The sequence below is a fragment of the Lithobates pipiens genome, unplaced genomic scaffold, assembly GCF_037356315.1.
Source record: "Lithobates pipiens isolate NorthernLeopardFrog02 unplaced genomic scaffold, aLitPip1_a1.2 Scaffold_13, whole genome shotgun sequence".
NCBI lineage: Eukaryota > Metazoa > Chordata > Amphibia > Anura > Ranidae > Lithobates > Lithobates pipiens.
In genome coordinates this window covers 478,455,459-478,465,697 of record NW_027507718.1, presented here as the reverse complement: position 1 = coordinate 478,465,697, position 10,239 = coordinate 478,455,459, and the positions used below count along the sequence as shown (strand labels likewise).

Below are 10,239 nucleotides of genomic sequence, written 5' to 3'. Positions count from 1 at the left end.
ATTTTTCCCTGGAGAGGAGGAGGAGGATGGGGAGATGGGTACACTGGGTCAGATGTGCTGCTAAGGGGAGAGCACACTTTCAGCTGGGAGGAGCCAGGAACAACTGGAAGTGATCATCATCTTCAGGAGCCGAGTTGATCGGAGTAGGATTACAATGAGTAGCCAGGAAGGGAGGAGAGATAGCAGAGGGATTATCCCTGCCACTGGTCTTAAGGGAATCTGCCAATACTTTTTAGTAAAATAAAGGGTGGTGAGTTCTCTTTCCGGAAGCCTCTCTTCCATTCATAGGCTTTGAACTGTGTGGCATGTAGGAGGTGAGGGAGACTCGACGCTGGCAACATGGCGGAAGCGAGCACCTGCAACATGGAGGTTTCCGGTACCCAACTAGAGAGCACCGTCAAACCATCAGCTGAAGAGATGACTTCTAAAGACTACTACTTTGATTCAAATGCGCACTTTGGTATCCACGAGGAAATGTTGAAGGATGAAGTTCGAACACTGACTTATCGAAACTCAATGTTTCACAACAGACAGTTGTTCAAGGACAAAGTTGTCCTGGATGTAGGAAGTGGAACCGGAATCCTCTGCATGTTTGCAGCTAAGGCTGGGGCAAAAAAAGTAATTGGGATTGAGTGCTCAAGTATTTCAGACTACGCCATCAAGATTGTGAAGGCAAACAAGCTAGATCATGTTGTAACAATAATCAAGAGCAAGGTGGAGGAGGTGGAACTGCCAGTCGAAAAAGTTGACATAATAACCAGTGAATGGATGGGATATTGTCTTTTCTATGAATCAATGCTCAACACCGTTATTTATGCACGGGATAAATGGCTGACACCTGATGGGCTTATATTTCTGGATCGTGCAACATTTTATGTGACTGCTATAGAAGATAGACGGTACAAAGACTACAAGATTCACTGGTGGGAGAATGTCTACGGATTTGACATGTCATGTATTAAGGATATAGCCATCAAGGAACCTCTTGTTGATGTGGTTGATCCTAAGCAACTAGTGTCAAACTCCTGTCTCATTAAGGAAGTGGATATTTATACCGTTAAGGTTGATGACCTCAGCTTCACCTCTCCATTCTGCCTCCAAGTAAAGCAAAATGATTACATCCATGCTCTGGTGGCTTATTTCAACATAGAATTCACACGCTGCCACAAGAGGACAGGCTTCTCTACGAGCCCAGAGTCTCCATACACTCACTGGAAACAGACAGCCTTTTACATGGAAGATTATTTGACTGTTAAAACTGGGGAAGAAATCTTTGGAACGATAAGCATGAAGCTGAATGCCAAGAACAATCGTGACTTGGACCTCACCATCGACATCGACTTCAAAGGCCAGCTCTGTGAGCTTTCATGTTCTACAGACTACAGAATGCGCTGAAACAAAGAACTGCTCGGCCTGGTGAAACCCATTATGTATACATTTAGCTGTGTGGTTTTATTTACATATAGCATATACCTTTTTAACCTGTTCTGCTAGCCTGTGTGCAGACAGGTCTTTTAGAATCCCTGACCAGTCCTGAATGTCCCAGCTGCACTAATGACGTGGACTTACCCTTCAGAAAATGCCTGTGAGGTTTTCAGGGAACCTCGGTCAACCTTCTAATCTGTAAATAAAGATCCAGAGTGGATTTTCTAAGACTGCTGTATAAGGCATTACCACAGGTTCAGAGTTTTACTAGCCTTGGCAAGTATCCTGTGATCCTGTGCGCCATCTGTGTACTAAAGTATTACTCCATTCCATTAATTTAGTGGTCCTAGAATCACCTTTTTTGCTCCACTCATAATCATGACTGTCTTTACAGTAATTGCTAGCATGTGGTGTTTTCTGGACTTTGAGAGCCATCATGTGGCAATAAAATAAAATAGCATTGCTGCCAATATGGAACTTGTTTAGTAACACACTAACAAGGGTGATGAATGTTTCTTGGCAGTGTAGACTTTAAATTGGCAATTTTTATGGTTATAAAGGAGTCTGTGCCACTTGACCACAGTAGATGTGTTCTACACAATGTAGGTGAAAGAACTGTTTCTTAGGCGCTGCCATTTTGTCATTTTTTTTTTTGTATGTCCTTTACATGAAAGGGTTTTTGTTTTACAAATTCTCAAAGATTGCTCATTGCGACTGTTTTCATAAGTTATGGTTTTTATATGGTTACATTCATAATGAAATTAAAGTTGAACTGTAAAAAAAAATAAAAAATAAAGGGTGGTATTTTGCCTGAAGAGAACCAGCCTTTCCACCAGCTCATCCATTTGGGTAAGCATCACATTTGAATAATTAATTTAGTTTCCTGAAGTTGTTGCAGAGCCTTATGTGGCTATCTGGCTTAGGAATAAGCAGTATGGTACTTGACCCCTTGCTGTTAAATTCTTCTATGTCTACGTCTACTGTACCTATACACATAAATTCTTCTATGTCTATGTCTACAGTACCTCTTCAGAAGGGGCCTTTTTCTCATCTTGTGTCTAGGGGACAGAAACCACACCGGAGCAGAGATTCTTGCAGCTCTGCAGGGGCAGGCCCAGAGGTGGTTCATGCCACACCAGCTGGAGCCAAGAATGGTGGAGTGCGATAATGGCACAAACCTTCTGTCCGTCCTTAGACAGGGAAAGTTGACACATGTGTCATGCCTGGCAAATGTCCACAATTTGGTGGTGCAGCTTTTCTTAAATAGGTACCCAGGGTTAGAAGATCAGCTAAAGCAGGCCAGAAGAGTCTGTAGCTATTTTAGGAGGTCATACACAGCTAGTGCTCGGTTTGCTGAAATTCAGCGGGAATTCCTCTATTGGGTTAGGGTGTAAAGCCACCTCCGACACCCAAAGACCAATTTTTCCGCACCTGTTTGACAGGTGCATATCATTTCAATTTGTGACAGCAAGGCCAATTCTTGCTTTCATCAAAAGGACTTCTATAGGGTTATGGTGTTAAGGCACCACCGACACCCAAAGACAAATTTTTCCACACCTGTTTGACAGGTGCATATAATTTTAATTTGTGACAGCAAGGCCAATTCTTGCATTCATCAAGAGTACCTCTATAGGGTTACAGTGTGAAGCCACCGCCGACACTCAAAGACCAATTTTTCCACACCTGTTTGACAGGTTTGATTTAAATTTGTGACAGCAAGGCCAATTATTACTTTCATCAAAAGTTCCTCTATAGGGTTACAGTGTGAACGCGCCGCCGACACCCAAAGATAAATTTTTTCGCACCTGTTAATTCTATCCAAAGTCTGCAGAAGAGACACCAGAATGTATCAAAAAAATCTCTAATCTTGTTCCCAGTGCACTACATTGGGGCCTCATCATGCAGACAGGGCACCCCAAGCCTTTTGTATTACAAAATAAAGGAAGCTTGCAGGGAAAATTACTTTTTTGGGCTTTATAAATGCAATCATTGCTGCAGCAGCTTCTATACACAGTACAAATGTGCCACTTTACAGGTAGACCCCCCCCCCCCCCCCCCTTAATATATTTAAAATAATTTCTAATTTTTATTATTATCTCTCTTTTTTATGCTTTCACTTTTAGCATCAGTTAAGAATTATGTTTTTTACAAACTTTTTCTTCATTGATACATATCCCTCATAACCAATGTATGCCCAAATACTTACAAACAAGCCTTCAAAATGGGCACTTTTGATTTTTACAGTTCGGGTCCCATACTTAAATGGAGTTCTTTACTCAGTTCTGAACTTTTGCGATGTTCTAAAGTTCTGGTGCAAAATAAAAAGGGGGTTGTTCGACCCTTCCCTAACAGTGAGTACCTCCACTGATGTACCCACACACCGATTTACCTGCCTAACATGATGATAGGTTTAATGGGCTCAGTCACTGGATAGATATTAGATTATACTGTGGGGGGATCAGGACAGGCTAGGAGCAGGGGAAGACTGACCATTTGGGCACTGCCCAAGGGCCTAGGGCCTCATTCCTGGTATTCCACAGAACCAGGCTGAAGTCCCAGAGAACAGTGCTAGAAAAGTTCTGGCACTTACCTCTGCTAATTCACCTCCCATTTCAGGGGATTACACTGAGGGGATTTATGGGGGGGGGGGGCTTACATAGTGGGGGTATTTACATTGCTGGGAGGGAGTATTTAGGGAATGGAAAAGGATTTGTACTGGGATGACGAATTTGTGGTGGTGGGGGGGGGGGGGATTTGTGTTGGGAGGGGAGATTGAAGGGAAGAGGATTTGTTCTGCAGGGGATTGGGTGAAAGGAGGATATCTATTTGGGATATTTGGAAGGGAAGTGAATCTGGAGTGTTTGTGGGGGGACCGAAGGAAGAATGTGTGCTGGGGAGCAAAGATTTGTGCTAGGAGTGGTGAGAATGCAGAATAGTGCTGGATTTTTTTTTGAGGGGCAAGGAGTGGGGATTTTTGCTTAAAAAAAGAGTAAAGTGGGAAAGAGTATTGCTTGAGGGGAGCATTTTGTACTCTCCTGCCCCTTACACTGTGTGTTACACTGACCTCACTTCTGTATTCTTTTTGTTGTGTACTCCCGAACTTTACCATGCATTACATACTCCTGACTCTGCTCTCTGCATGTTATAAACTCCTAAACCTGACACTGACTGCAGTACTCTGTGTGTTACATACTCCTGACCTTTGCACTACACACCCCAGTCCTCTGCATTCTGACTTACAGACTCCTGCACTATATACACTATATTGTACATTACATGCACCTCACCAAAGTGTTCATTGTCTTAGCAGTTTCTGGTTGCTAAGCAATCCCTGACTATTTTAATGAAGTTCTTCTTTATGGTAGGCTCAAATAAAGTGTTAGCTCTCTGTCTACTTTCTGTGTGCACAAAATCATATGGAATGGAAGAATATCTCATCTATTTTTTTACTGATTGCCCTGAGGTGTAAATGTGTCTGTGGGACTCTTGAGTGTGGCACAGAGATCAAAGAGAGATCAAAGCCCGTTATATAAGTGCAGGTAAGCCTGGGTTTTGTTTAACTATGCCTCATAAGCCCCTCCCATCTGTTTTGCCACACCCACTATTCGTCACATTGCGCTATGCACACCACCTTACTGCTTTCCTTGGGGAAACTAAAGGACTTTAAAAATCCTTTAGTGTATACTGCAAACAAAATTGTCATACACCTCTAAAGTGTTCAGGTTTGGCTTGAAGAAAAGGTAGCAACCGTAGCACCATGGGCATGGCCATCTTTTCACACCTGCAGTCCCCCCAACAGGGAGGATCATGTGTGGATAGAGCAGGTGATCAGTGCAGCGGGTGGGGAAAATAACCAGAACCAATGTTTTGTGGTTCTCATTGCAGCAGCTGAAAGCCACACATATCCTGCTCCAGCTGCTGCAGTGAGAGCCACAAAAGATCGGTTCCAATCACTTCCCTTGATTGAGTGATAAAAACATATAGTTTTTTGGTTTAAAAAAATCTGAAGAATTAAATATGAATATTTGAATTAAATACTTCTGCAAGTTTTTACACATCATGTATTAATATCATTCAGATTCTGGAACTTATACTTGACATGAATAGCAGACATGCAGTAAAATAGACTTATAGATCAGTCTTTCACAAAAACGTATTGCTCAATTACCCCCACCAGGTAATGCTTTGGAAAAAAATAGCTGTCAAAATACCAAGCCATTGACATTGATTTAAAGCACCAGTGCAAAATGAAGAATATCCTTGGGAATCACTCCTATTAGAAGAAGTAACGAGAAACTACCCCACTGTTTGTCAAGATTTTATGAGACTTTTTGACAATGATGGTAACCCTGAAAATGCAGCTACAGGAATAAAAAACATTGTGAAGTTGTATAGTACTTTTGTGATAGGAGCAGTATTTGGAGCAGTATTTGTTATATACAGGGATTTTACCTAAAACAATATAGAGATGTTGCTGTGTGACAAAAGTAGCCGTTCTTCCAAAATAGGATGTGACCTGTAATAATATAGATTTGTTGGCGTGGGACAGAGTGCTCCGTGTTGTGAATACATGATCCATAGCAGGTAGGAGGGATTTTCAATGAGTGACGGGGAAGCACATTCCAGTTTGTGTCACCTCTTCACCTGTCCAGAACGGAAAGTGAAAGTAGAAAAGAAGCTCCCAGTGTTACCTGTTTCCTTTCTTTATCCCAGCATCGAAATCTGGACATCATGAAAATGAAGATGTTTCATTGCTGCAGGCCGGAATATAAAAGGTGCAAAATGAAGAGGCTTTGGACAGTACCCAGACCAACTCTACAGAGAGTCCAGATACTACAAAGACTAAAGACACAATCTGAGCAATTGAAGAAATGGACACTTGTATCAAGATGGTGGCTACCACTTTTCTGTGTTGGATTCTCCTGCGGAACACAGCAACGGGACACGCCATACAGACTTTTTGTTTCCCATCTAAACTTAAAGCAATACTCTTTAATGCCATTCCACATGTTAAAGAGCTACTGAACAAACATGAACTGGAAGGGAACAAACCAAACTGTCATGTGTTTCAGCTGAAGGATCATCCCACCTGTAACCTAAGGGGGATGGAGAGACTGGCCCTATCATTATATAGGGTATCACTGACTGTACAAGTCCTGGAAAATATCACTATGGACTCTCTGGTGAAGAAGAACCTGGAAATATTCAGTGTGATCCAGGACGAATTGTCCAGATGTGAGGCAACTAAGTCCCTAGAAGCAGAAGCCTGCCAGCAGCACCTAATGAAATATGTAGCGAAAGTTCCTACAGAGTGTCTAAAGAATGATATTCTCTTCCATCTGGTCTGGACTCTATGTGAAGATGTGGGATTTCTCCTTCCTGGGGAACATCAAGGAGATGAGGCGCAGAAGGGGACTTTAACCGTCACTCCTAAGGTTCGATCTTCAAAGAAACGCAAAAGAAGAAGAAAGAACAGAGGCAAAAAAACGAAGAAAGTCAACTTTCTATCAAACATATAACCAGGGCTACACCATATAAAACAGGTGTGACACTTTTGAGATGAACCAATTATCTGACATTGTGGAAAAGCCCTAATAAAGGGCAATCTGAAGGACACACAGTAAAGATCTGTGGATGGACACTTTTAGGTCCTGTTCAGACTTTTTACTAGAGACTAACAAGACAAGATAAGATATCTATCTTATCTAATGTTATAAAACCTTACATTTTTTTGGCCTTGTTACGCTTGGAATCAATTATTATTATTTAAGTTGGATTTTTAATGTTTGCACCAGAAAATGTTCTACAAGTTTTTATGTATTAATATTTATAACTTTATTGTATTTAATTATAATTAATTATTGTATTGTTAAGAAAATGTAATAAAGCAGTATTCTTCTAATAAAGCAGAGTTTAAAAAAAACTAGTAATTGTAATAAGTTATATATAGATTCAGTGTATATGAGGTGTGAAGAAGTTTTATTTTCCATTTATAGAGTACCTATAGAATAGGGTGTGATGTTTTAGGTAGAGGTTGTATCTGTGAAAATTATTTAGGTTGGATTTTTATTGGGTTATCATGGTGTATTCATGATGTTAATAAGTTTAAATACAATTTTGGATTACCTTATTGAGTTCTAAGGCTAGCCATACACTATCATGGTGAGCTGAAAGAAAAAAAAATAGCAGATTCCTCCATCCACATCATCCATCTCCCAACCCACCCACCCCCCCCCCCCCCGCCCCCTGCTGGTCTATACTGCTCTGACATGAAAGATACATGAATAATTTATGTTTATTCAGCATGAAACGGAGCTTAGTTATGTAGCATGAGGCTGTATATTTTGCAATATTTAAATTTTTGGTAAACTCATTCAATAAATCAAAGTTCTGCAAGCTGAGATAACATGCACTGCATTGATGCGTTCACACAATTACACAGTAACCATGAGATAAACAAAGTTCAGGAATATCTCTTTATCCCACTGCAAACTGTATGATTGAATCGGTTCTGATATCACTGTTTTACTAACCTGACAGCTTATTATTCTAAATAGGAAACCTTCAATTTGTTTGCAAATATTAAAGATTCTAATTACCAGCTAAAATGAGTCCTTATATTTAAAGACCACCTGTTATTTCAGATCCATCATGGCAAGCATCCACTGCTGCCACTACATCCTTCACCTTGTTGTGTCACTGCCACGTCACCAGCTGTCCCATTAAGGCTTAATGTACACGGGATGTTTTTACAACCTCTGCTGAATGATTTAACTTGACAGATAGTAACCTATGTTTAAAACATCCGTTATGCCGTGTTTAGCGGTGTTTTGCCGCATTTGCATTAGAAGCATTTGAATATATATACCATATTTATTGGCGTATAACACGCGCTGGCGTATAACACGCACCCCAAGTTTAGGAGGGAATTTAAAAGAAAAATAACTTTTAGGAGGAAAGTTTAAGGAAAAAAACTTACATTTAAATGCCCATCAATGCAGCCTTGTCAGTGCCATTTGCAGCCTTCCATTTAGCCTTGTCAATCATTTGCAGCCTTGTCAGTCATTTGCAGTCTTGTCAGTGTGTTTGCCATTTAAAAATGGCGCCGCCGAGATACAGAGCGGATGTCCTGTGTATCTCGGCGGCGCTCGGTAGTTCTCAGCCGTTCTCGGTGGCTTCCGGGTATTTCCGGCCGTTCTCGGCTATTTTCGGCCACACTCGGCCGTTCTCGGCGGCTTTCGGCTCTCCGAAAGCCGCCGAGAATGGCCGAGTGCGGCCAGAAATAGCCGAGAACGGCCAAAGATAGCCGAGAATGGCTGTGTGCGGCTGAAAATACCCGGAAATCCGCAGAGAACAGCAGAAAGGGTTAGAAACGGAGGGGGATCGTGTATAACATGCACCCCTGATTTTAGGGGGAAAAAGTGCATGTTATATGCCGATAAATACGATATATATATATATATATATTTTATTTTTTTCAAAATAGCCAAAAATGAAAGACGCCTGTAAACAAAACACGGCTAAACATGAGTTTAACTGCATTAAGCTGTGTTTGGCGTTTGAAATGCCTCTAAACTCAGCTTCTGAATGCATTTTTTTTGGGTTCCAAAAGAAGCCTCCAAACGCAACTGCATAGAAACTACTATAAACGAACATGTGTACACGTACTGATAAGATAACATAGATGAGGGTTCAGGAGCAGTTGAAAAAAATGCCCAACTACTTCTAAACATCCGTTTACCAGCAGCAGTGTACATAAGGCCTAAAGTGAATGACTGTCGTGAGTCAATAGCGAGTCCGAAGAGGAGCCGCTGCAGGACAGAGATGATAGTTGCTCTTTAAAAATTATGATTTAGATCAAGCGTTTTTATTAGTGATTTAAATCAAATCCCCCCTGGTATTGCAGATTAAATATTAACCCCTTGGAGCCGACGCCTCCCGGCCCTTTAAGAGGTTTATGGTGGCGGGAGGTGGGCGTAGTTTATGATCATGGTACCGATGCAAGCAGTGATTGGGAGCTTTGCGTTAGCCTCCGGTTACTATGCCGGGAGCACGCAGGGCGCGCACTCTCAACAAATCTGTATTTGCACTAATGCATGCAAAGATGCGGCTGCTCGGCATCAAAGCCCACCCCCTGAGGGGCCGCATATTTATGTGCAGCAAGCGGCATGATGTTAAAACAAATATTCTTCTATCAAAAAATGAATAAACAAACTTATTTTTTTTGGCAAATATATGTGGGGGCATATGTAATGAGGTGTTTATGTTCATTCACAGAGTACTTAAATATATTTTAGTTACAGGTGGAATCTATTTGGCTAAGTTAGTCCCTGGCTTCTTATACATCTTTAGTACTTCAACATTGATGTGTGATATTTCATGACTGTCTCTATCCACTTCTGAGATTTGCAGCTCCCACCTACCTTTGGATGTTGCAACTCCTTCTATCATATTATCAATGAAGTCAAATTAATCAATCAATTAATTATCTAACGGGAAGGAAAGACCTTATTAAAGTGGAACTCCAATTTAAATCCCCCCCCCCCCATACTTCAGCACTGTCCTCAGCGTCATCCTTGGTCCAGAGCAGAATAACAGCCACTTTATTCTGTCCATTTCCTTTCAACCCAGCTAATTTCTGATATTGCCCGTCTTGTGCATGTCTAGTGTATGAATGCATTCTTTTCTCTGCATGGGTGTAAGGCGCAGTTCACACTGCAGCGATGTGGGAACCCTGCAAATTCACTGCGGGTTCCTGCATCGGATTTCTCCCGGCGGCAGTTCACACTGCCCTATGCGAAATGCTGGGATTGT

The 10,239-nt window shown here is 41.4% G+C and overlaps 1 pseudogene; it reads left to right on the top strand.

The window, feature by feature from the left end:
- The first annotated feature begins 283 nt into the window (after positions 1-283).
- LOC143975496 (protein arginine N-methyltransferase 1 pseudogene) lies at positions 284-1,618 on the top strand (annotated as a pseudogene).
- The last annotated feature ends 8,621 nt before the right edge of the window (positions 1,619-10,239 follow it).